The following is a 23,616-nucleotide window of genomic DNA, read 5'->3' on the forward strand; positions in this document are numbered from 1 at the left end:
AAAAAATCACAGACTGGGTGGCTTCAATAACACAAATTTATTTCCTCACAGTTCTGGAGCTACAAGTCTAAGGCCATTGTGCTGGCCAGTTCAGTTTCTGGTGAGGGCTCCCTTCCCGACTGGTAGAGGGCTGTCTTCTCCCTGTGTCCTCGCATGGCCTTTCCTTTGTGCTCCTGCAGAGAGAGAAAAAGAGAGAAAGCTCTCTTGTGTCTTTCTCTCTTATAAGGACACCAGTCACATTGGATTAAGGTTCTACCTTTTTTTTTTTTTAACCTCATTTAATCTTGATTACCTCCTTAAAGGCCATATCCCCAACTACAGTCATATTGGGGGTTGGGGAGTCAACATATTGATTTTGAGGAAACACAATTTAGTCCATAACAAACAGGAAAACATTTTTATTTCACTTACCTCTTAGTTAATGTTTTCCAAAGACTTGAAGCAGTACGTTTTGACACTGATTAACTCTGGCATGTGGTGCCACTTCAAATATTTTTTTAAGTGCAAGATCTAAAATATTTTCCAGTTTCCAATCCATGATATCTCAGAGGTCACATCATGATCCCAAGCACAGCCAGAATCCTATTAGTCTTCCCCTATCAATTAACCCTACAATTGTTTCCATTTAATTGTCAGGTGTTTTTTTTGTTTTTGTTTGTTTGTTTGTTTGTTTTTAGATTAACAGGCCAACAACTAGACTGCTGCCTCCCAAAATTATTTTCAGACATGAATGACACACGTACACACAAATACTTTATGGCATGCAACATGATTCTATCCTAAGCATATACTGATGTTATAACAAAGCCTGATTTATGGAGGTAATCTCTTAAGTATTATGGTGCTTGATTATTTGAATTTCTTTCCACTTAAGCTGACATCAATATATATAAAAAAACCCAGCTGAAAACATGTGATACCTATTAAGTGAAACACAAAATATGACCCTTAAAAGCAAAGTGGTTACTAATTCCTGGAGCTGAATTTATTTAAATCCCATTTAAACCAAGTACCTGTTCTAAGGAAACATTTAGAAATCGAAGTCCAGAAAACAAAAGGAAAATTCAATTCCGGCTCTAGGTTGCCTGACAAAATATTCTGACTCCAGTGCTGTGCCAAGTTCTCCCAGAATTTATAATACAGTCCTTGTTTGAGCTTCTCAGGTACTCCAGATTGGTAATGCACCAAGTCACTATTCCCTCTGTGTTTGCCAATTTGACTTCTAAGTCACACATTAGAATTCATTAGCCAGTTATTGAACTACCCCCTTGTTCCTAGTGTGCAATTTAAAAAGAATTTACACGTTAAAAAATAGTATAGAGAATACCTCTAAATTGTTTTATTTTGGAAAAAAAATCGTGTCTACTTAACACATTAGTTGCTTTTGACAAGCTTTAGTTTTAGATGACTTGAGTAGAATTCGGTGTGTCATTCTTGGCATCGTGTTCTCACTGGAACCTTGGCAATATTAACATCTCCATCTTTGAGAAGACTAAAACTGGAGTTACCACAAATCTTGGATTAAATGTTTTTTAGTATTTACACTCAAAAGTTATCCTTGTTTCACAGACTCCCCCTTTTGAGAAAAGGCACAAAAAGCAGGTGGGAATGAATGAAAGTTTAACCCCTGAAGGCTGTGCAGACACTTAAACAAACAGAGAAATACGCATTGATATGGTGGTCCAACTTAGAGTAGGTACAATTAAAAGGTTTTTATTTTTTGTATTAATTGAGACAGTTTTTAGTAAGTCTGCATATATATTTATATTCAGCTCTGTAGAATACAGCATAAATTTAGAATAACAATCATCTCTGGGATTGGACTTATTTATTGCTAACATTAGTGGTATTAACAAAAGGAAAATAGCACCGAGGAGTAATTATTATGTCCAAGCTTTATGAGGCCTTTTTTTTTTTTGAAAAATTTTTTTCTAAACTGAAAATGAAGAGGATAACATCTTGAATGTAATACTTGACAGCTTCTATTATGGTTTCTGTCACCTTTTAGTATACTTCCTAACTGTGCATACTACAGAAAAGGGCAAGGAATTAATCAGGTTGCCAAAAGAGTTGGGTTACACAGCATGCAGAAAGCACTTCAGCTACATTATTTGTACAATTTCTGTAGGGAGTTGTGCAATAGAGGCCTTAAATTTAATATGTCTGGCCCCCTTCCACCTGGACTCTGTTCAAACCCATTGCCTGCAGCTTGCTGAATCCAGAGTGGGAAATCTGTCATTATATTAGGAACGAATGGCAAATGATTCCAATTCACATTTTTCAGCTGGTGTTTTTTAACCTAGAGCAACACCAAATTGGAAAATTCTGCAATTCTGCAAGCTGGGCATTAGATCTATATTGCAGTCTAAATACATTTCTAGTTTGAAGACGTTGACAAGATGATTTTTCTTTAGAATTTCTTTAGTTGATGTGCCACTGACAGAAATTTCAAGGTCTACCACATCATCACCTTTTGCTGGTCCTTTGTTTTTCTCCCTGGGGGTAAGTGGTGGTGTGAGTGCAATAAACTGCAATAATCTATATAAACATTGACTCAACTCCTTTATGCTTGTGGTCACCTTAGGTAAATTGAAAGGCCATATTCAGCAAAATGAAATGTTCTTGGAGATTGTTAAAAACAAACAAACAAAAAATTCCAGGCACAGTGTCTCTTGCCTGTAATCCCAGCACTTTGGGAGGCTGAGGTGGAAAGGCCGCTTGAGCCCAGGAGTTTGAGATCAGCCTGGGCAACATAGTGAGACCCCATATCTAAAAATTAAAAATAAAAAAAAATTAGTTGAGCATGGTAGAATATACCTGGAGCCCCAGCTACTCAGGAGGCCAAGGTGGGAGGATTGCTTGAACCCAGGAGACTGAGGCTGTAGTGAGCTGTGATCATGCCACTGCATTCCAGCCTGAGCAACAAAGTGAGGCCTTGTCTCATAAAAATAAATTATTTTTTATTAGTAAATAAACATAAAGGAAAGTAATGCTATATAGAAAATGAAATGAAGAAGCAAGTAATAGAACCTCTTAACCATATGAATATATGGTCCAACATGTTGGTAGCAAGGAAATGTAAAATAAAATACAAATGAGATCTCACTTTCTATTCTTCACATTGAAAACTAATATCCAGTGCTGGCGAAAACATAGGGCTACATACTTTGCTGGTAGAATAATGAATTGCTACAACCTTTATGAAAAGAATCTATCAATACCCATTGACCTAGAAATCTCAATTTTGAAAATATACAAAAAATTAGTAGGTAAAGTTGCAAGTACAAATATGTTTAATGCAGTCATATTCAAACTACAAAAATTATTAAAACAACCCAAAAGGCTATTGATAAGGAAATGTTTGGTTAAGTTATGGTCAATATAGTGACTGGTATGCAACAATTTTAAAATGGGCCCTGTAAGTATTTGTTTAGAGGCAGTTACATAATGTATTGCTTAATTTAAAAAGCAAATTATAGAGTGTTAAATAAGTATAGCTATAGCCACCTTTAAAAAAAACAAAATAAATTATAGACATGTGAACATGAATGTGCATTTGTGTATGTATGTGTTTTATTAAGAAAAGTATAGAAAGGCATACAAAAATAGAAATAGGTTTAGAGGGAAGATAAGTGAAGAGTATTAACACTTCACTTCAATAAACCTGTATTGTTGAATTTGTTAAAATAATCATGTCTTATTTTTGTAAATAAAATTTAATAAAATTAGAAGAAGAAAAAAGGGCAATTAATTTTAGAGCTATAATTTATAGATGTATATCAGTTAGGGTTCTCTAAAGAAACAGAATCAATAGGGTGTTTGTGTGTGTATGTGTGCGTGTAAATGTTTATATATAACTATATAATATATAATGTATAACTATAATACAATTATATGAACATATATATATATATATATATGTGTGTGTGTGTGTGTGTAGACAGACAGACTGACAAATTTTAAGGGATTTGATTATGGGGACTGGCAAGTCCAAAATCAGCAGGGTAGGCTGGTAGGCTGGAAACTCAAGCAGGAGTCTTGAGATAGAATTTCTTATTTTCTGGGCAATACCTCAGCTTTTGTTTTTATAAGGCAACTGCTGGCATGAGGCCCACCCACATTATTGATGGTAATTTTTTTATGTAAAGTCAACTGATTGTAGAGGGTAACCTTGTCTACAAAAATATCTTCGCCGTACCACCTAGATTAGTGTTTCAATAAATAACTGGGTACTATAGCCTAATCAAATTGACACATAAGACTAACCATCACAGTCCACCTCTTGTCAAATTGGCAGTCATACACCTCTCCTTACAACACACTTAATCTCCAAAATAAAAACAATAAAACAATAACAAGTCACACTTTTATTGTATCCATCTAACGTGATACAACTATCTAATGTATGACAAAAAAAAAAAAAAAAAAAAAAACTCTTTCCCCAGAGGGATGCAAAGTCCTTGGATAATGTTCACTCTTTTCTTTGATATCCTGTAACTTAAACACTATAGTGGAAAGGTAGCTATTACTTAATATGTCTTATGTCATTATGATAAGAGGAGAGAAAAGAAAACAGATATTTGCCATACATACACACAAACACACCTACACATACACACATACATATACACAAATTTATAACAAAATAAGAAAATAGGCAGGGCATGTTAGCTGACAGCTGTGATCCCAGCACTTTGGGAGGCTGGGGCAGGTAGATCACTTGAGGTCAGGTGTTTGAAACCAGCCTGGCCAACATGGCAAAACCCCTTCTCTACTAAAGTACAAAAATTAGCTGGGTGTGGTGACACTCCTCTGTAATTCTGGCTACTCAGGAGGCTGAGGCATGAGAATTTCTTGAACCCAGGAGGCACAGGTTTCAGTGAGCCAAGATCACAGCACTGCACTCTAGCCTGGGTGAAAGATTGAGACTCTGTCTCAAAACAAAACAAAAAAAACCCCACAAAAATAAGAAAATAAGGTGAAAGGCTTGTAACAATTTCAATTTTTATTTATGAAAATGGTCACATGGTTTTAGCTGGTATTTAAACTACCTTCCTCCACTATGCCCTTTACCTGGTGGAGTGACACAAACTTCTATTCCTAAAGGATCTAGGTCATTAATAGTGCTGCCTGAATTGTGATGTTGCAGGTTTCCATTAACATTAATCACAAGGCATGATAATACTAAGAGATACTCTAAGGGATCGCCTGTATTTTAGACATACTCTTCCTTCTCTCCATTATGTAGTAGCAGGCCAATTTTCCCTTAGTAATCAGGATCAATCACATCAGTCAGTATACAAACAGGTAAATTTTTTGCCTGTTGATTCAGAAGCATGAGGACCCAAAGTGACCAGTGGCTGTCTTAACATCCAGTTCAATAGAATCATTGTTGTGTCTCCTGGTGGAAACATTTCTCCCTTTGGAACTAAGACCTCTAAGGCCAGCAGAGTATGAGGTCTTGGAGACAGGAAATAAAATGCTAGTGTGTCACCAGGGGTAATGATCAGTGGTGCCACTCACATTTCCATTCATTTCTTTGATTTCTGTACTCATGAATCCTGGCTACGGGAGAAACAGCACCAGATCTTGAATGCTGATTTAGAGCATATACAGCCTCCTGAAATACATTGGCCAAGTTCTGCAAGGTATTGTCACCCAACTGGCATTGTAATTGAGTCTTCAAAAGACTATCCTACCATTTTATCAAGTTAGCTGCTTCAGGATGGTAGAAAACATAGTAAGACCAGTGAATTCCATAAGCATGTGCCTGTTGCTACACTTTACTTTCTGTGAAGTGGGTGGGTTACTAGATCAGAAGCCATGCTGAGAAATGCCATGATGGTTTATAAGTCATCCTGTAAGTCCACAGACGGTAGTTTTGGCAGAATCAGTGCATGCAAGGAAGGGAATTCTGTATCTAGAGTGTCTATTCCGGTAAGATCAAACCACTCCCCCTTCCATGATGGAAGCACTCCAATATAATCAACCTTCCACTAGATGGCTAGCTGGTCACCCCAGAGGATGGTGCCATATTGGGACTCAGTGTTGGTCTCAGCTGCCGGCAGACTGATCACTCGGTGATGGCTGTTGTCACGTCAGCTTTGGTGAATAGAAGTCCATGTTGCTGAGTCCATCCTTACCATCATGGTCACTTTGTTCATGAGACCACCAGGCAATGGCAGAAGTGTCTGAAAACAGAGGCTATTATCCACAGAAAAAATTGTCCTATACACTTGATTATTAAAATACTCCTTTGCTGAATTTACTCCTTGGTGAGCATTCACATAGCACACAATATCTTCACATTTTTGCTCATTCAGAGAGGTTCTCCAAAAAAGCAGAACCAATAGGATGTGTGTGGGTGCATATGCCTCTTCTCCAAGCCTCCTTGTCACCAATTTTTGAATCATGTTTCTTCCAAGTTCCTGACCATCCAGCTAAAACATAAGACACAAATAATGAATTGATATATACTTGTACTTCTGCCATTTCTCCTTCCAGGTAAATGAACAACCAGGTGCATTTCTTGAAGTTCTGTACACTGTAGAGATTTCCCTTCACCATTGTCCTTTAGGAATGTCCTATAAAGGACTATAGTGCTGTAGATGTCTATTTTGGGGTGATGCCTACATGTTGTACAGGACCATCTGCAATCCAGACTTGAGTGTTTTGCCTCTACAGTCATTGATTTTAGGGAAAATCCCCTAAGACCATAGGTGTGGATTGAGAAAGAATATATTGTAGCAGGTGTGGAGACCATGGGCATTTGGGCCATTTCTTCATGAAACTTATGGCTTGGTGAGTCAGATAACATTTAGTTCATGACGGGCAATTCAGATGGCGTGTTAACTTGGTGGCCCATGGTCAAGCATTCTGTCTCTATTAAGGCTTAATAGCTGGCAAAAGCTGCTTCTCAAAAGGAGAGTATTTATCTGCAGAGGATAGCAGGGCTTTGCTCCCAAATCGTAAAGGCCAGTGCTGATTTACCTATTGGGGTCTGCCAAAGACTCCAAACAGGTCTCTATCTGTGACTAACATTCCAAGCACCATTGGATCTGCTGGGTCTTATGGCCCAAATGGTAAAGCAGCTTGTGCAACAGAACGTACCTGTTGCAGAGCTTTCTCTTATTCAGTGACCTACTCAAAACTAGCAGCTTTTTGGGTCAATCAGTAAATGGGCTAGTGTAATACACTCAAATGAGGAATATGTCGCCTCTAAAATCCAAAAAGGCCCACTAAGCATTGTGCCACTTTTGGGGTTGTAAGAGAGGTCAGCTACAACAACTTCTTCCTCATCTTAGAAGGGATATCTTGACCTGCTCCACAGCACTGCACTGCTAGAAATTTCCTTGTGGTAGAAGGCCCCTAGATTTTTTGAAACTTATTTTTCACCCTCTGACTTGCAAATGTCTTACCAATAAATCTAGAATAGTTCGACTAGATCTAATCAGCATAATGCCATCAATGTAGTAGATTAGTGTGATATCTTGTGAAGGGAAAGGCAATCAAGATCTCTGCACAATAAATTATAACAAAGGGCTAGAAAGCTGATATGCCCCTGAGGTAGGACAGTGAAGATGGGTTGCTGGTTTTGTTAGCTGAAAGCAAACTGCTTCTGGTATACTTTACTAACAAATAAGAAAAGACATTTGTCAAATCAATAGCTGCATACCAGATACCAGTGCATACATTACTTTGTTCTAGCAATGAAATTCATCTACCAGAGCAGCTGCAATCAGAGTCACCATCTGGTTAAGTCACTGTCATTCTCCAAAATTTGTCTTTGGTACAGCCCAAATAAGCAAGTTTGATGGGGATGTGGTGGCAATCACTACCCCTTCATCACTCAAGTCCTTGATGGTGTCACTAATCTCTGCAGTCCTTTCAGGAATGCAGTATTGCTTTTGGTTTACTATTTCCTAGGTAGAGGCAGTTCTCATGGATTCCACTTGGCATTTTCTGCATAATAACCCTCAACCCACAAGTCAGGGAGCTAACATGGAGATTCAACCAGTTATCAGGTATGTTCAAATTATGTATTCCAGAGCTGCGGAAATAACCACATGATGAGTTCAGGGATCCACTGGACCCATTGTGAGATGGATCTGAGCTAAAACTTCATTGAACACTGATCTCCATATTTCCCTACTCGAACTGGCAGACCACAGTAACATTTTGGGTCTCCTATAGTTAATGCCAATTTATAGCCAGCTTCCAGTAATACCTGAAATATCTGATTATTTCCTTTTTCCCAGTGAACAGTCACTCTGGTAAACAGCTATAGGTCTCTTTGGGAAAGGCTGGAAGAAAGATTAATACTATAAGTTTTTGGCAGTGTAGTGGGATCCTTCCTGAAGGATCCCCAGCCTCCTCTTCATTCAAGGGGTTCTATTCTGCAAACTTGCTCAAGTCTGGGGATTGATAGAGGGGTCATGACTCTGTTTTTATTATTCAAGTTAGACTTTTGTTTACTTGAGCTAAAACTCTCCACTTTTACAGATCAAGTAAGAATTTAGTAGGCTTCCTACCTATTTCACTTCTAAGAACACTATGATCAACTAGCTAATGTCACAGGTCTCTGTGAGTCAGATTATTGTGACTGCCACTCTGACACTGCTGTCCATTATGATATCCATGCCCAACTTGCCTTTTGAGATTGAATGTCACCACTTTGCCCCTGCAACCCCAGGGATCCAATTATTCCCATTGTATTTGGGCTTCTTAATTCAGGAGTAGCAGTTCCCACTACAATTTCTAACCTACAGAAAAAAGCAATCACAAAGCTCTTCGAGGATATTGGGACTCCCTTCAGAAATTTATTATTCACAGTCATGGTGAAAGATGCATCCTGTGGACCATTCTTGGGTGGGTGAGCAGGTCTTAAATGATAAATCTACCCTAAAATACCCCAAATCCTGAAGACTTTGGATCTTTCCTCTAAATATACCATGGCAGTTCTGTCATGTCAACTGTACTTAGAGTGGGGCACCTTTTGCTCTATGTTTCAGCCAACCCAACAAATAGCTAAAACCCTTTCTAATCCCCCAAGCTGCAACATTAAACTCAGAATATCTGCTCAGTGAGAGCATATCAAAAAATTTGGCCTGATCCAACTTTATGCTTCTTCTAGTATTATTCCACACCCTTAATATCCATTCCCACATGTATTCCCCAGATTCCTGTCTGTATAAATAGAAAATCATGAAGCTCTTTTCGAGGGTAGTGCATGTCCTTATGGGCCACACATTGTACCTCACCCTTTCAGGACTGCTGGAACTTGAGTCAAGTTATAGGTCTAAAAGCAAAAAGGAGTGGTGTGGATGGTCCCTGAGGAGAATCAACAAAAAGCCAGAACCTTGCTTCTTATTGGTTTTTGATTCAGAGTATCCAATGGTGATATTTTGCCTGTCTCTATTGCTATATCACACTGTGGACTATCAGTGCCCTCTTTGCTACTGGAAATAATCATTAGTGTCTTTCAATATAGTCAGATTAGAGAATTAATTACAGGAACTCCAAAACATTTCAAAAAATTCATCCTTAAGATCTTGTTCCTCTATAACCACTCTTAGTACTGAAATCTGTATCAGTCAAGGTCTCCAGAAAAATAGAACCAATAGATTAAGATCGACATATATATATATATATGTTAACCAGTTCTACAGTATACATTCATTGCAACAGCTAGATGAGCATTCGATTAGATTATTGGGTATTACAGCCTGGCTATGTTGGCATATAAAACTAACTACCACAAAGGTGATTACGAGTAGCTCTCATTAGAGCATTATGCTTGACTTACACCTAGGGTGAACTTTCCTGAAATGATCTAGACTGATCTAAAAACATCTTGTCTCAGTCTAACTTGGACATTTTGAGGATGGGATTGGGAAGGCAACTTGATTATACCAAAAACCTTTTAAACTAAGAAATTAAAAAAAAAAGAGTTAAGAGGTCAATCAGGTTGACCAATTTATTTGGTAGTTGAGGAGCTGAAACATTTTTTAATCCATTAATATATACCCATTATGGCTGTGTATTCTAACCCTTCTTAGCCATTAAACCAGAGTTCAGAATGCCTGGATTAAACTTCTAGCTCAGCCACCTTACTTAGGCAGATTACTTCATCTCTATAAACCTTGTTGGAAATATCTCAGGGTTAGACTTTAATCTGTGCATTTCTATCTCTCAAATTCATAATGTTTAAACAATTTTAAAACAAAAAATCAAAATAATAACATATATGTATAGATCTGGTGCAAAATTTGCTTTATTTCCAAAGGACTTGAAGAATTTACATGTTTTCATTCAACACACTTTTAAAAACAAAATAGCAAACATAAATATACTCTCATTGGAGGAGGGTCGATGAGATTTCCCAGGAGTGATGCTCTGCATTCTAAATCTGAGGCATCCTAACAGGTCCTTTGTGCCCTTGAGTTAAGGTGGGAGTCCATGACATTTGGTATAGAAATTGTTGCCTTTGCCAAACGAAAATGAAATTGACCTATTGGCTACAGTTTATATTCTGAATTGTGTTCCCAGGAGTACATAGCCTATTCTCTTTTTCTGTTTTCTTGTAGTAACTTAAGAAACAAGTTTATAAGTTGCCTAAAGAGTCAAGACTGTTGTTGTGAGATAGAGGTTTTCTTGAAGGAAAACTAACCCTTCTAGTCATTAAGTTTTTGTCATAATACTCTGATAACCTGCTCTGGAACAATTAGAGCACTTTCTATAAATATTTCTGGAGGCCTGGAGAGAAAATAACTTTATATTCAAATAGAATGTAGTGGAATATTTTGAAATATAACCTCTTCACCCTTAACATCAAATAAGTTGCTGTACCAAAACAAAAATAAAAGCATAAGATTTGACCATGAATTTGAGACCTGTGGCACTATTTTCCAGCGGTATAACATCAGAGTTCACTTGGTTCCTCTGAGTCTCAATTGTCTCATATAACAATGGTATAAAAATGTCTACCTCTCAGTATTTTTGAGATAATCTTATAATGATGTATACGAGAGAGTTTTGTAAACTTCACAACACTGGCAATATTAATAATTCTCTGACAATCATATGCTCTTATAAATTCAGAACAATTTTCAAAAGAAGCAGATGCTATTTGAGAGAACAGAATCACAATACTATCTTCTTAAAATGAAATCAAAATTTCACAGACATAGCAACATAAATCCACAAGTGTTTATCTCTAGAACCACTGAAATGGGAAAAGATTATCAGTCCTTTGTGCAAAGAATGTCTGGTTACAAATTCGGAAGGGTGCTGAAATGTCAGTTTTACATATCTATTTCTGCTAGGCAGAGAGACTAGTCAGGAGATAAAGGACAGAGTGCTGGAAAACTTGGGCACAGCTTTTATGGAGCAGGGAGGAAACATGAAGGTGGGAGCATCACAGACCGTTCTAATATGTGGACTGTCAGTAAATGTCAAGACTCCAATGGAAACGTCTTAGTACCGATAGCATCTGTGTCCCCAGCTGGTCCTCAGCCTGAAATTATAAAGAAAACAATGTGGTGGCAGGAAAGGATCAGTTTGGGAAAGATTAGATTCCACTTCCAGAGCCATAGAATCAACAGGAAGTTCCTGCATGTGATCTTTACTCAAAACTAGAAGAGGAATCCAGTAGAGTACATTTGTTCTGAAATTTCTTTAGCTTGGCCCAGACTACCTGCCCTTCTCCTTAGATACAGGACTATTTTAAATAACGATATTTAGTAAATGGCATCTCAAATGTACTGGTAATTGAAAATAAAAACCTGGATATCATTCTTGAGACCACTTCTCAAATAGTTCTCAAATGGGTCCACTTCTCGTCATTGCCACCTCTACCTTTCCAGCCTAGCCCTTTCCTGGGGGTGAGAGATGTAGCATTTGAGCTGGATTTTCAATAATATAAAAGATGTCAACAAGATGGAGAGGGGAGGCAGACAAGGAGTTCAAAAGTCAAAAGAGAACAAAGACATTTTGGTAACAAACTGGAGCTAGAATGCAGAAGGAAGCATAAATTCTGACTGTTGAAAATCTTGAATGCCACATAAGGATTTTGGACTTTATGCAAGAGACAAAAAGGGTCATTTGGAGTCTTTGAAAATGAATTTGGCAGGATTAGAACTATACGGCAGATATAGTAAACCAGTTTTTGTTGTCCATTCATCTATCTGCTGATGATAACACATTAATTATCCTCTATGTAATTTTTCCTTGCCCTTCTCCTAAGCTGTGTGCTTTGGGTGGAATTCATTTTACTCCTAGATCCATGGGTAACTCTGTGACTTAGACTTGGCACCCCCAAAATTGTTTTCCCTGATCACTAAAATTGGTTCCGAATGGATGAGTGATCTGAAAAGCCAATGAAAGGCAATGGGACTTTTGTTGATGCTATTGTGGGGCACACTGTCTTTTTTGTGAGACCCAAATCCAGGAGGTTATAGGTTGGAGGCAGGTATTTATGCAGTCATGTGGAGCCTGGAAATGAAGCCCATGTGGAAGAAAATAGAGCCTGAGTCCTGGTCATGTTATCTGAGCTGCCCTCAAAACACCCAACCCTTGAGCTTTACGTGTTACCTAAGTCACTAAATTCTCTTCCCTTTAGTTAGATTTTCTGCCTTTTGCAACAGAAAGAATCCTGACTGAAACTCCAGTGAGAGAGATATGTACAAGGCTAATGATGTAAGAATGCAGATACCAAAGGGGCAAGAGTAAAATCTGATATATGGGGAAAGAGGTCTTAAGAGAGGATAATTTTTATGGTTCCCCTTATTGTCTATCTACCCAATCTAACAGGGTTAGCACTGTTTTTCATCAACACAAGGGGGACTGTTGTTTTCCTCTTATGGCTCTCACCTGGAACCTTCACAACTGTTTAAGAACATTAAATATTAGGATAAGTTTTCATTTAATTAGAAAGTTCTGTCTTTGTCTCCCTCTTCCAAATTATGATCAGATATAACACTCACACAAGAACAGGCTAACTCACTTATTTATGCACATTTTAAAAAATACTTAAAATATTAGGAAGCTTAAGTGAAAGAAGATAAGGCTATTATGACAAAGTAGATCCACTGTGACTCATAAAGCACAATTTTATTTGTCAGAGAATGTATGTAACTGATGCAGAGTAAATCTTTGTTGAGAAATAGCAGCTAACACTTACCAAACATTATGCTCTGAGATTCTTATATATATTAACCAGTTTAATCCTAATTAAAGCTCTTTCAGGAATATACTTTTTAGTTTTAGTTTACAATTCAGGAAGCTGAGCACAGATAGGATAAATACCTTGCCCTAACTTTTAATGATGCCAGAATGCGAAACTGGATAGTTTAGCTGTAAAACCACATGTTTAAGCACTGTACTTGGAGTAAGTGAATAAATGAATAAACAAATAGATCATCCCTTCTTCTTCCTAATGCTGGAAAAAACCTGGCAATTGGATGGTGTCTTTGTAACAACTCAGTTCTGTTGCTCTTCAATAGAGTCATATTCTTTTAATTCCTCAGTTACTACCTGATAATCAACTAGAAACTTTGGGGAAGCTGTATTCTCTGTTTCTAATCTCCCAATACAATTTTGTGCACTGAAAAGACCATTTACTCAAACAAAAAACTTGTTAAATGCTAGTATGGTAAAATGGAGGACTAAGCGTTATTTCCTATATTATCTACTTGCAGTAAGGGAGTCGTTGACTCCCTGAGGGTATTTGCCTAATTATGGGTCTGATATCTAGTACTCGTAGCATTTTCTGCTCATGTTGAAATGGATGCCAGGCAGCACCTGTGTGTTTTAGATGAAAGTCTTGCCCAGGAACCAGTGACAATTTGCCCAGCCCATATTTATAGTCTACAGTATTAGGTGGGATGGGTGGCACTGTAATCACTAATCTGACATGAATTAACACTTACCATAATGGCACAGGATTTACCACTTGAATTTGCACCTGAGTTTGTGCCTCTCAGCAACATAGAAATGCTAATCATATCTCATACAGATAGCAATTTAAAAATCAATCTCTGTGTTCATGAAAATATGACTTAATTCTTGGCTGATGTCACTATTATGGGAGGGATAAGATCAACTTCTATTCAAAACTCAGGTCATTTATGCATTTAATTGCAAAATATCTCACTGTCACAAAATACCTCTCCTCCCTTTGTAGATGCATCCTTTTGTGTTCATTATAGTTCTTTCTGCAGCCTTTGACATGGGCAGGCAACTACGTCTTTGCTTTAAAACATGATACCTTTAAAAAGCATTTAATTGACAATAATTGTACATATTCACTGGGCATATAGTGATGTTTTCATATGTATAATGTGAAGTGATCAGGTCAAGTTAATTAGCATATCAATCATCTCAAACATTTACAATTTCTTTGTGTTGGGAATATTTGCTAACTATAGTCATTTTACAGTAGTTTAGAACACTAATACTTATTCCTCCTACCTAACTGTAATTTTATATCCTTTAACAAATCTCTCTTTAACCCTACCTTCCCTCTACCCTTCCCATCCTCCAGTATCTTCTGTTCTACTTTATACTTCTATGAGATCAACTTATTTTAGCTTCCACATATAAGTGAGAATATGCAATGTTTAACTTTCTATTCCTGGCTTATTTCACTTAACATAATGTCCTCCAATTCTATCCATGTTGCTGCAAATGACAGGATTTCATCCTTTTCATAGCTGAATAGTATTCTATTGTGTACATATACCAGAGTTTATTTATTCATTTATCTGTTGTTGGATGCTTAGGTTGAATCCACGTCTTGTCTATTGTGAATAGTGCTGCAATAAACATGGGGGTGCAGATGTCTCTTTGATATTAACATTTCCTTCCCTTTGGATAAATTCACAGTAGTGGGACTGCTGGATCATATGGTAGTTCTATTTGTAGTTTTCTGAGCAACCTCCATACTGTTCTGCAGAGTGGCTGTACTAGTCTGTATTCCCACCACAGTGTATAAGAGTTCTCTTTTCTCTGCATCCTTGTCAGCATTTGTTATTTTTTGTGTTTTAGGTAATAGCTGTCCTCACTGGGATGTGATGATACCTCATTGTGGTTTTGATTTGCATTTTCCTGATGATTAGTGATCTCGAGTATTTTTTCATATATTTTTTGGCCATATGTATGCCTTCTTTTGAAGAATATCTGTTCAGATTACTTGCCCTGTTTTCAATTACAGTGTTTAGGTTTTTTGTTTGTTTGGTTAGCTTTTGCCATTGATATGCTTAATTCCTTGTATATTCTGGAAATTAGTCTCATGTCAAATAAGTAGTTTGCAAATATTTTTTCTTATTCTATAAGCTGTCTTTTCATCCTGTTAATTGTTTCCTTTCCTGTGCAGAAGATTTTTAGTTTGATATAATCCCTTTTGGCTATTTTGCTTTGTTGTTGTGCTTTCGAGGTCTTATTTATATAACCTTTCTCCAGTCCATTGTTCTGAAGTGTTTCTCCTATGTTTCCTTCTAGTAGTTTTACACTTTTAAGCCTTAAATTAAAATTAAAATTTTTTTGTATATGTGAAAGGTTGAGGTCTAGTTTCATTCTTCAGCATATGGATATCCAATTTTCTGAGTATCACTTATTCAAGAGATTGTCCTTTCCCCAGTGAGTGTTCTTGACACTTTTGTCAATAATCAGTTAGCTAGGAACACGTGGATTTATTTCTGGGTTCTCAATTCTGTTCCATTGGTCTACGTGTCTATTTTTTATGCCGATATCATTCTCAAAGCCTCAGCTTTCTAGTATATCATATCTACTAATATGATACCTCTGGCTTTCTTCTTTTTGTTCGAGATTGCTTTGGCTATTTGGGGTCTTTTGTTGTTCCAAACAAATTTTAAGATTTTTTTTTTTCTACTTTTGTGAAGAATGTCATTGATATTTTGATAACAATTGCATTGAATCTGTAGATTGCTTTGGGTGGGATGGTCATTTTGATAATATTAATTCTTCCAATTCATTAGAATGAGATGTCTTTGCATTTGTTTGTATCCTCTTTAGTTGCTTGTAGTTCTATACAAAACATCAATGTTTTATAGTTTGCCTTGTAAAGGTCTTTCACTGCCTTGGTTGAATTTATTTCTAATTATTATTTTCAGGGTAGCTATTGTAAATGAGATTGCCTTCTTGATTTCTTTTTCTTTTTCTTTTCTTTCTTTTTTTTTTTTTTTTTTTTTTTTGAGATGGAGTCTTGCTCTGTCGCCCTGGCTGGAGTGCAGTGGCCGGATCTCAGCTCACTGCAAGCTCCGCCTCCTGGGTTTACGCCATTCTCCTGCCTCAGCCTCCTGAGTAGCTGGGACTACAGGCACCCGCCACCATGCCCGGCTAGATTTTTTTGTGTGTGTTTTTTAGTAGAGATGGGGTTTCACCGTGTTAGCCAGGATGGTCTCGATCTCCTGACCCCGTGATCCGACCGTCTCGGCCTTCCAAAGTGCTGGGATTACAGGCTTGAGGCACTGTGCCTGGCTGATTTCTTTTTCAACTAGTTCATTGTTTGTGTACAAAAATGCTACTAATTTTTCATATTAATTTTGTATCCTGCACCTTTACTGAATGTATTCATCAATTCTCAGAGTTTTTTGGTAGAGTCTTTGGGGTTTTCTATATATAAGACCTGTATATAAGATATTGTTGTCTGCAAAATTTGACTTTCTTCTTTCTCATTTGGATGCCCTTTATTTCCTTCTCTTGCCTAAATGTTCTGGCTGGAACTTCCAGAACTATATTGAATTACAGAGGTGAGAGTGAGCATCCTTGTGTTGTTCTAGTTCTTAGAGAAATAGCTTTCAGACTTTTGATGTTAGCTATGTGTTTGCCATATATAGCCTTTATTATGTTGACGCACTTCACTTTTATACCTAATTTTTAAGTTTTTATCATGAAGAGATGTTAAATTACATCAAAAGCTTTTTCTTTATCTATTGAGAGGAACATATTTTTTTCCTTTATTTTATTAATGTGTATATAATGTTTGTTGATTTGTATGTGTAGAACTATCCTTGCATTCATGGGATAAATCTCACTTGATCATGTTATATTATCTGTTGGATTCAGCTTGCTAGTCTTTTGTTGATTATTTGTCATCTATGTTAATCAGGGATGTTTTCCTATCGTTTTCTATTTTTGTTGTGCAGTTATCTGATTTTGGTATCAGGGTTTATACTGGCCTCATAAAATGAGTTGCAAAGAGTGCCCTCTCCTTCAATTTTTTAGGATAGCTTGAGAAGAATTGATATTAATTGCTCTGTAAGGTTTTGATAGAATTCAGTGGTGACGTCATTTGTTTACGGACTTTTCTTGGTTGGAAGACTTATTATTACTGATCGGTATATTCTAGTATTCTGTTTTTTCTCCTTGATTCAATCTTAGTAGGTTGTGTCCAAGAATTTATCCATTTCAAACTTATTGACATATAATTGTTCCCAGTAGTCTCCAATGATCCTTTGTGTTTCTGTGGTGTCTGTTGTGACATCTCCTTTCTTATTTCTGATTTTACCTCTTTGGATCTTCTCTCCTTTTTTCTTAGTTACTCCATAATGGTTTGTTATTTCCCTTTATCTTTTTTATAAACTAGCCTATTGTTTCCTTGATCTTTTGTATTTTTTGTCTCAATTTTATTTCTGTTCTGATTTTTATTATTTCTTTCCTTCTACTAATTTTGGGTTTGCTTTCTTCTTGAATTTTTAGTTCTCTGAGATGCAGTGTTAGCTTATTTATTTGACATCTTTCTAGCCTTTTGATGTAAGCATTTATTACTATAAATTTGCCTCTTAAAACTGATTTTCCTGTGTTCCATAGTGTTTGGTATGTTGTGTTTCTATTTGCATTTGTTTCAAGAAATATTTCAATTTCATCCATAATTTCTTCCTTCATCCTTTGGTTGTTCAGGAGCATGTTGTTTAATTTCCATGCATTTGTATAGTTTCAAATGGTCTTCTTGTTATTAATATCTAGTTTTATTCCACTGTGGTTGGATAATATGCTTGAGATGATTTTGATTTAAAAAAAAGTTTTAAGACTTGTTTTGTATTCTAACTTATGGTCAGTCCTGGAAAATATTCCATGTCCTAGTAAAAAGAATGTGTATTCTGCAGCTGTTGGGTGAAATGTTTTATAAGTGTCCATTTTCCCTATGGTGCAGTTTAAATTCAATGTTTCTTTGTTGATTATCCATATAGATGATCTGTCTAGTGCTGAGAGTGGGGAATTTAAGTCCCCAACTATTATTGTATTGGGATCTATTTTTTCCCTTTGGATTTGATGTTTGCTTTATATATTTGGATACTCTGGTATTGGGTGCATCTGAATTTACAGTTATTATATTTTCTTGTTGAAGTGATCCTTTTATTATTATATAATGTTTTTCTTTGTCTCTTTTTACAGCTTTTAACTTGAAGTCTGTTTTGTCTGATATAAATATAGTTACTCCTGTTTGCTTATGGTTTCTATTTACATTGAATATCTTTTTCCATCCCTTTACTTTCAGTTCGTGTGTCTTTCTAGGTAAGGTAAGGTAAGTTGACCAGCTTAAGGGCCGGTTCACCCTGGGTGGTAAGGCAGACCATTCCTTCAGCTAGAAGTGCAGTGGTGAGAATTGTTTTCTCTGCTTTGCAGGACCAGAGTCATAGCTGATCCTTGGCCCAAGTTCCACATAGCTAGGGTTATGGCATTCAGGTACCCTTCTGGGTTTGGCATGATAAAGATGGTACCCCAATGCTGGAGAGGTGCCGTGGCTACTGGCTCCAGGGCAGGGCACACTCCAGAGGTGGCTGTGGTCTCAAGATGGAACCAGGTTGCAGCTGCTTGGCTCACAGGGTGTGGGGGGTGGGGTAGCGAGTATACACCATGTGCTCCTAATTTGGAACAAGGCAATAGCATGAAGTCCTGACAGCTCTCCAAACTCAACTCAGGGATTGTGAGGACTGTGGGATTCTCCTGTTGTAAAAATTGTGGGTGTTTGAGTGGCAATGGGGGTTGGTGAAAATTTTCTGCTTATCTTTTCCTTGCAATGGGGAGTCCTTCCTGACTCTAGGCTGATTATATTTGGATGGGGTTGATGGGGCTGCAGACACCAGGTGCCTCCATGCTGCCGTCCTGGACTTCCAATCACCTCAGGTGCCTCTCCACTTCAGTACTTTCCCATTGATTATCCTGTTAAATCTTAGCTGTTTATTTGTTCCCTTTGTTCTTGCTTGCAGACCAGCTATCTCTAGTCAGCTACAATGCCAGCTATCTCTAGTCAGTCATCTTGCTGATGTCACTCCAAGACATAGTATCTTGAAGCCTTTCCTTAGAAGCATCAGAGGAGATGCTAGGATTGTTTATTTGTTTATATCTTTAGATAAAAATAGCTCAGTATTAATGATTGAAAAAAGATTTAGTCCCATCCACTTTAAGGTCATGTTTTTGTAGCTTCTCAGATCTTGGCAGTATTAACAACTTCAGCACTTATATTAGACTATATAAAAAAAGCCAAGCACTTTTTAGGTATTTATGTTTCCCTTGCTGAAGTTTTGAAAACATTTTGGTTGTCTCCCATGGGGTGTAATTTCCAAATTCTCAAATTACCCTCTGTTGCTTCCTTTTCCAAAAGATAAAGAGCTACATTGCATGCTTCTTTCTCAATACTGTGTATAGTTAATGACATTTTTAAAACAAGATTTTTTTTCTTCTTTTTTGTTTTCCCAGATGCAGATACAAGTGAAGGATAAAATTTACCAAGTAGTGTATCGAGTGTCTATTGCTGAGTCCTCAAAAGCTATGCATCACTCCGAAAAGTAAAACGATCTTACTCTTTTAGCATTTCTTCTCTTTTAACTCTCTGATAATCTCATTGCTCTGAGCATTAAGAACATAAATGTAGTGTCTACTTATATATAAATGGGGTCATCTACTTCTGACATCCTCATATTGGTTGATTTGGTAAAGAGCTGCTTGAACTGTCCTTATATTGAATCCATTCAGCAACCCTTACGCCTTGTCATAGTAGCTCAGACAATTTCATCCAGGGCGGAAAGAAGGTTGATGGAATTGGATCCTTTCACTCTGACACATACTTCTTGAAAAAGTTTCTAGAGTGGGTATACACAATGTGTATTTCTGGTCTTTTGTCTTGATGCATTTTCCTCATTATCTAGATTTTCATATGTGTAGTCAATTAGACAAAGTTCCTTTTCTTTGCACTGCTATATTCAGTTAACTGTTGACTATTTCATTAACCGTCTCCTTACGGTCCTAAAGTAGGACCATAAGTTTTTTGAATAATATGGTTTTCCCAACACTTTCCTTTTCCTTAATATCTAATTGAAAGTGCTTCTTTATTTATTTTCTGGCAGTGCCACACACTTTTTTGTTCTATTTAGAGCTTTTCTTTGCTGTATATGTTTATATATTTTATTATTACTTTCATGAGCAAGCAGAGTCCAGGAATTACCAGGGGATGAACAATCTATAGTACATCTCTTTTAAAAATGGGATATGGCAAAATTCAGATTATTGTTTCAAAACAAAAAGTCAAAAGACTTCACTGGTACTTGAAGGGGTAAAGCAAAGAATATGGAGGTGAGGGGTGGAGATATCAGACCTAAATTACACATTTCATCTTCTGGAAACCTCAGCCAATCCCTTCTTCCTTCAGAATCCCATTGAGCAGACTATCAAAGACCCATCTCCCTCTGAGCCTTCCTCAGTAATCTCCTCCTTGCCTTTTGAACTTACCAACTTTAATCCTGGCAGTAGTATTTACCCTACCTTCCTGAGTCATTCTGTGGACATTGTCAAGGTTTGTTTCTCTTTCCCACTCCACTAACTAATGTGTATATAAGTTGATAGTTTATACATTCAGTGTGTACTTTGGTTTAGTTCTTTGTGCTTGTGTCTAAATGTATAGCACATTTGTCTATCAGAAATGTTGAGCAAGGGGAAAAAAGCAATCAGAAATCAAGTTTGATTTAGTTTAAGTTGACATTTATAAAAATAAAGAGTTGAGCCAGGCTGTGGACAAAATAGAAGGGAGTCTGTCTGCCCTTCTTACTTTTTATATTAGTCAGTAAGAGGAGTAAGGCAGTGAGAAGTTAGAGATCTCTATTTTAGACTGTAAGCTTTTGGAGGAGTGCAGAGTAACACTTTTAAAATAAATTGCTTATCTTTTAGAATGATACTTGGAGAAATGTTTCCTTTAATATCACCATATTTTACCTTGTCCAAACACAGAGGTTTTAATAAGGCAGTGATCTCCAAGTCTCTTTAATTTTGCATCTTTATTAGTAAAAAAAAAAAAAAAAAAAGGAATGTACAGTCCCAATACAGACATATCTATATGGATTATTCACATATATTTATTTTACTTTATACATTATAAAGCATAAAAATTAAAGTTAAAAATGAATAAGATTAAAATAATTTTTGAATAAAATTATAATATTTTACCCACACCCTAATAGATTATTCAAGCAAGTCTGCTGCACATGTACCCCATAATAGAGGCAAGTGTATTTGGCTATTTTCCTGCAATATCATATCTTAAGAATGACTAAGTCCTATTAGTTTTATCTCTGAATTTACTCAAATTACCACTTCTTTTCTTTTCCCACCACTGTGACTTTCAATTAGAATCTCTTCAACAACTCTTACCTGAACTCTCTTGCTAGTCTCCTTGCTTCCTTTAGCCCTTTTTCCCAATGCACACTTTATCCAGTGGCCTGGATGCTGTCTCCAAACTTCAGTACTCATTGTGTCTCTGCTCTGCTCAAGTCCTTCATTGGCTTTTCATTGCCTGCAAGACAGAGTTGAAAGCTCTGAGCATCACACAGACTGTCCTTACTCACCTTCCTAGTTTGCCTTCCTCGTTTCCCACCTGACTCTGTAGCTATGTCAAATTGACTGCAGCTTTTGAATGCACCTTATTTCTTTTATTTTCACTTTTGTGGTATTTTATCTACCAGAGATGGCCCTTTCTTCTTGTCTACTTATCAAACCTCAATATTCAGTTTAAATATCACTTCGCTTAGAAGGTTTTCTTTACTTCCCTTTGCAGAATTAAGCACTTGTCTTCCTGTGTTTAACACCTGTTTGTGTCAAATTGGGGCAATTATCATACTACTCAAACAATTTCTTTCCATGTCTCTGTGCTCCTAAATGATAGAATCTGTGCTCTTTTTAATTTTCTTGAATTATCACTATCTATCATATATTAGGCATGAAGCAACTGCCTGATCTGCCTTAACAAACAGAGTGGATGCACAAATATTAATTGAACAATGTATAGTTTTGGTAGCAGTGAAGGAAACCTTTTAGTGGGCAGTCTGCAACAAATAATCAAACAAAAATATTTATACAATATATAGGAGAAATACTTCTTGTCTAGAGTTTTTACTTTTTTTTCACAGTTCTTCAACTTAAGGTCATTTTCGAAGTCATGCCCCTTAGATTGACCAGTCAAAATAATTAACAAGGATAATACTAAATAACATTTATGAGTGTTTACTATTTGGAACTGTGATAAGCAATGTATTGCAATATCTAATTTAGCCATTTCATAGCCCTGTGAAGTATTTCATTACTAGTATTTCATTCATCTTGCACATGAGCAAGTTAGTGAGGTTCTGAAGGGTGCAGGGTGACTCTTTCCAATGAAGTAAAAATGACAAGGTTTAGTAGATTTGTAACTACAGGATCTTTACCCAGATGCTCTGCTGTCTTCAGGCTGCATATCTCCAATTCTCTTTTCAGAATACCTACCCTGAAATTGAGTTCCTTCCATGCTAGGTTGGAACATTTCCAGTGTTCTTAGGGTAGCTGCAAGTTAAATGTAATAAATATGACGGGTTTACATAATGTATGTTCCATACAGTTCCTAAGATTTGAGAACTCTTCAGAAGTCTCCAGACCAGATTGTTTATATTAAAGTCAGATGATTTCTTTCACTGAGTGTTTAGGCTTCACTAGCACTATCTCTTGTGTGATATTATCATCTGCCATAGTTGAGATAAACACTCCTGCAAATGAAGTTTTTTTATTTGTATATGTTTTGGATAATTCTTTTTACATCAACAACCTCAGCAGAAATTGATGCTAAATTCATTATTGATTTAACATTCTTCATGGATACCATAATCAGATTGACCTCATAAATAAATAGATAGACAGGGAGACAGCTTAAAAAATTGTGTTTGCTTTTTATTATGTCAAAATGTTGTTTGCTAATTTTTTAATTAAAAAATTATAATCCATATGATATTCACTAGAAATTTGCAACAAAGATGGGACAAAAGCAGTAAGACAAGAAGAATTGAGTGATGTCTAATTTAAAATGTGAAAAAAAATCTATCAGTTTACTCAACTGCATAAAATGTACAGGTGTTATAGTAGTATTTTCTTTCTTTCTGGTTTGGTATAAGTCATTATTTGATAAACTAGGTAGTTAAGTGACTATTTCAGTAAATAACCTAAGAACAATTCTGCTCCTCTGAATGTGAGAATGAAAAAGACTTTTACTTTTACAAAATTTTAATAGAAATTATCAACAACTAATAGTAAAAAAATATTGAAAACAAATTGGATTTTACATTTGATAAAGAAAATATT

At 36.5% G+C, this 23,616-nt stretch overlaps 1 long non-coding RNA gene across 1 annotated transcript; it reads right to left on the minus strand.

Annotated features, from left to right (window-relative positions):
• Positions 1–22: 22 nt before the first annotated feature.
• On the minus strand, positions 23–22,458 carry LOC135971141 (uncharacterized). Its single transcript, XR_010587221.1, has 2 exons — positions 21,664–22,458; positions 23–173 (listed from the first exon to the last, which is right to left on the minus strand). It is a non-coding gene; the product is annotated as an uncharacterized lncRNA (long non-coding RNA).
• Positions 22,459–23,616: the final 1,158 nt, after the last annotated feature.

Source organism: Macaca fascicularis, chromosome 6 (genome assembly GCF_037993035.2).
Source record: "Macaca fascicularis isolate 582-1 chromosome 6, T2T-MFA8v1.1".
Classification (NCBI taxonomy): domain Eukaryota; kingdom Metazoa; phylum Chordata; class Mammalia; order Primates; family Cercopithecidae; genus Macaca; species Macaca fascicularis.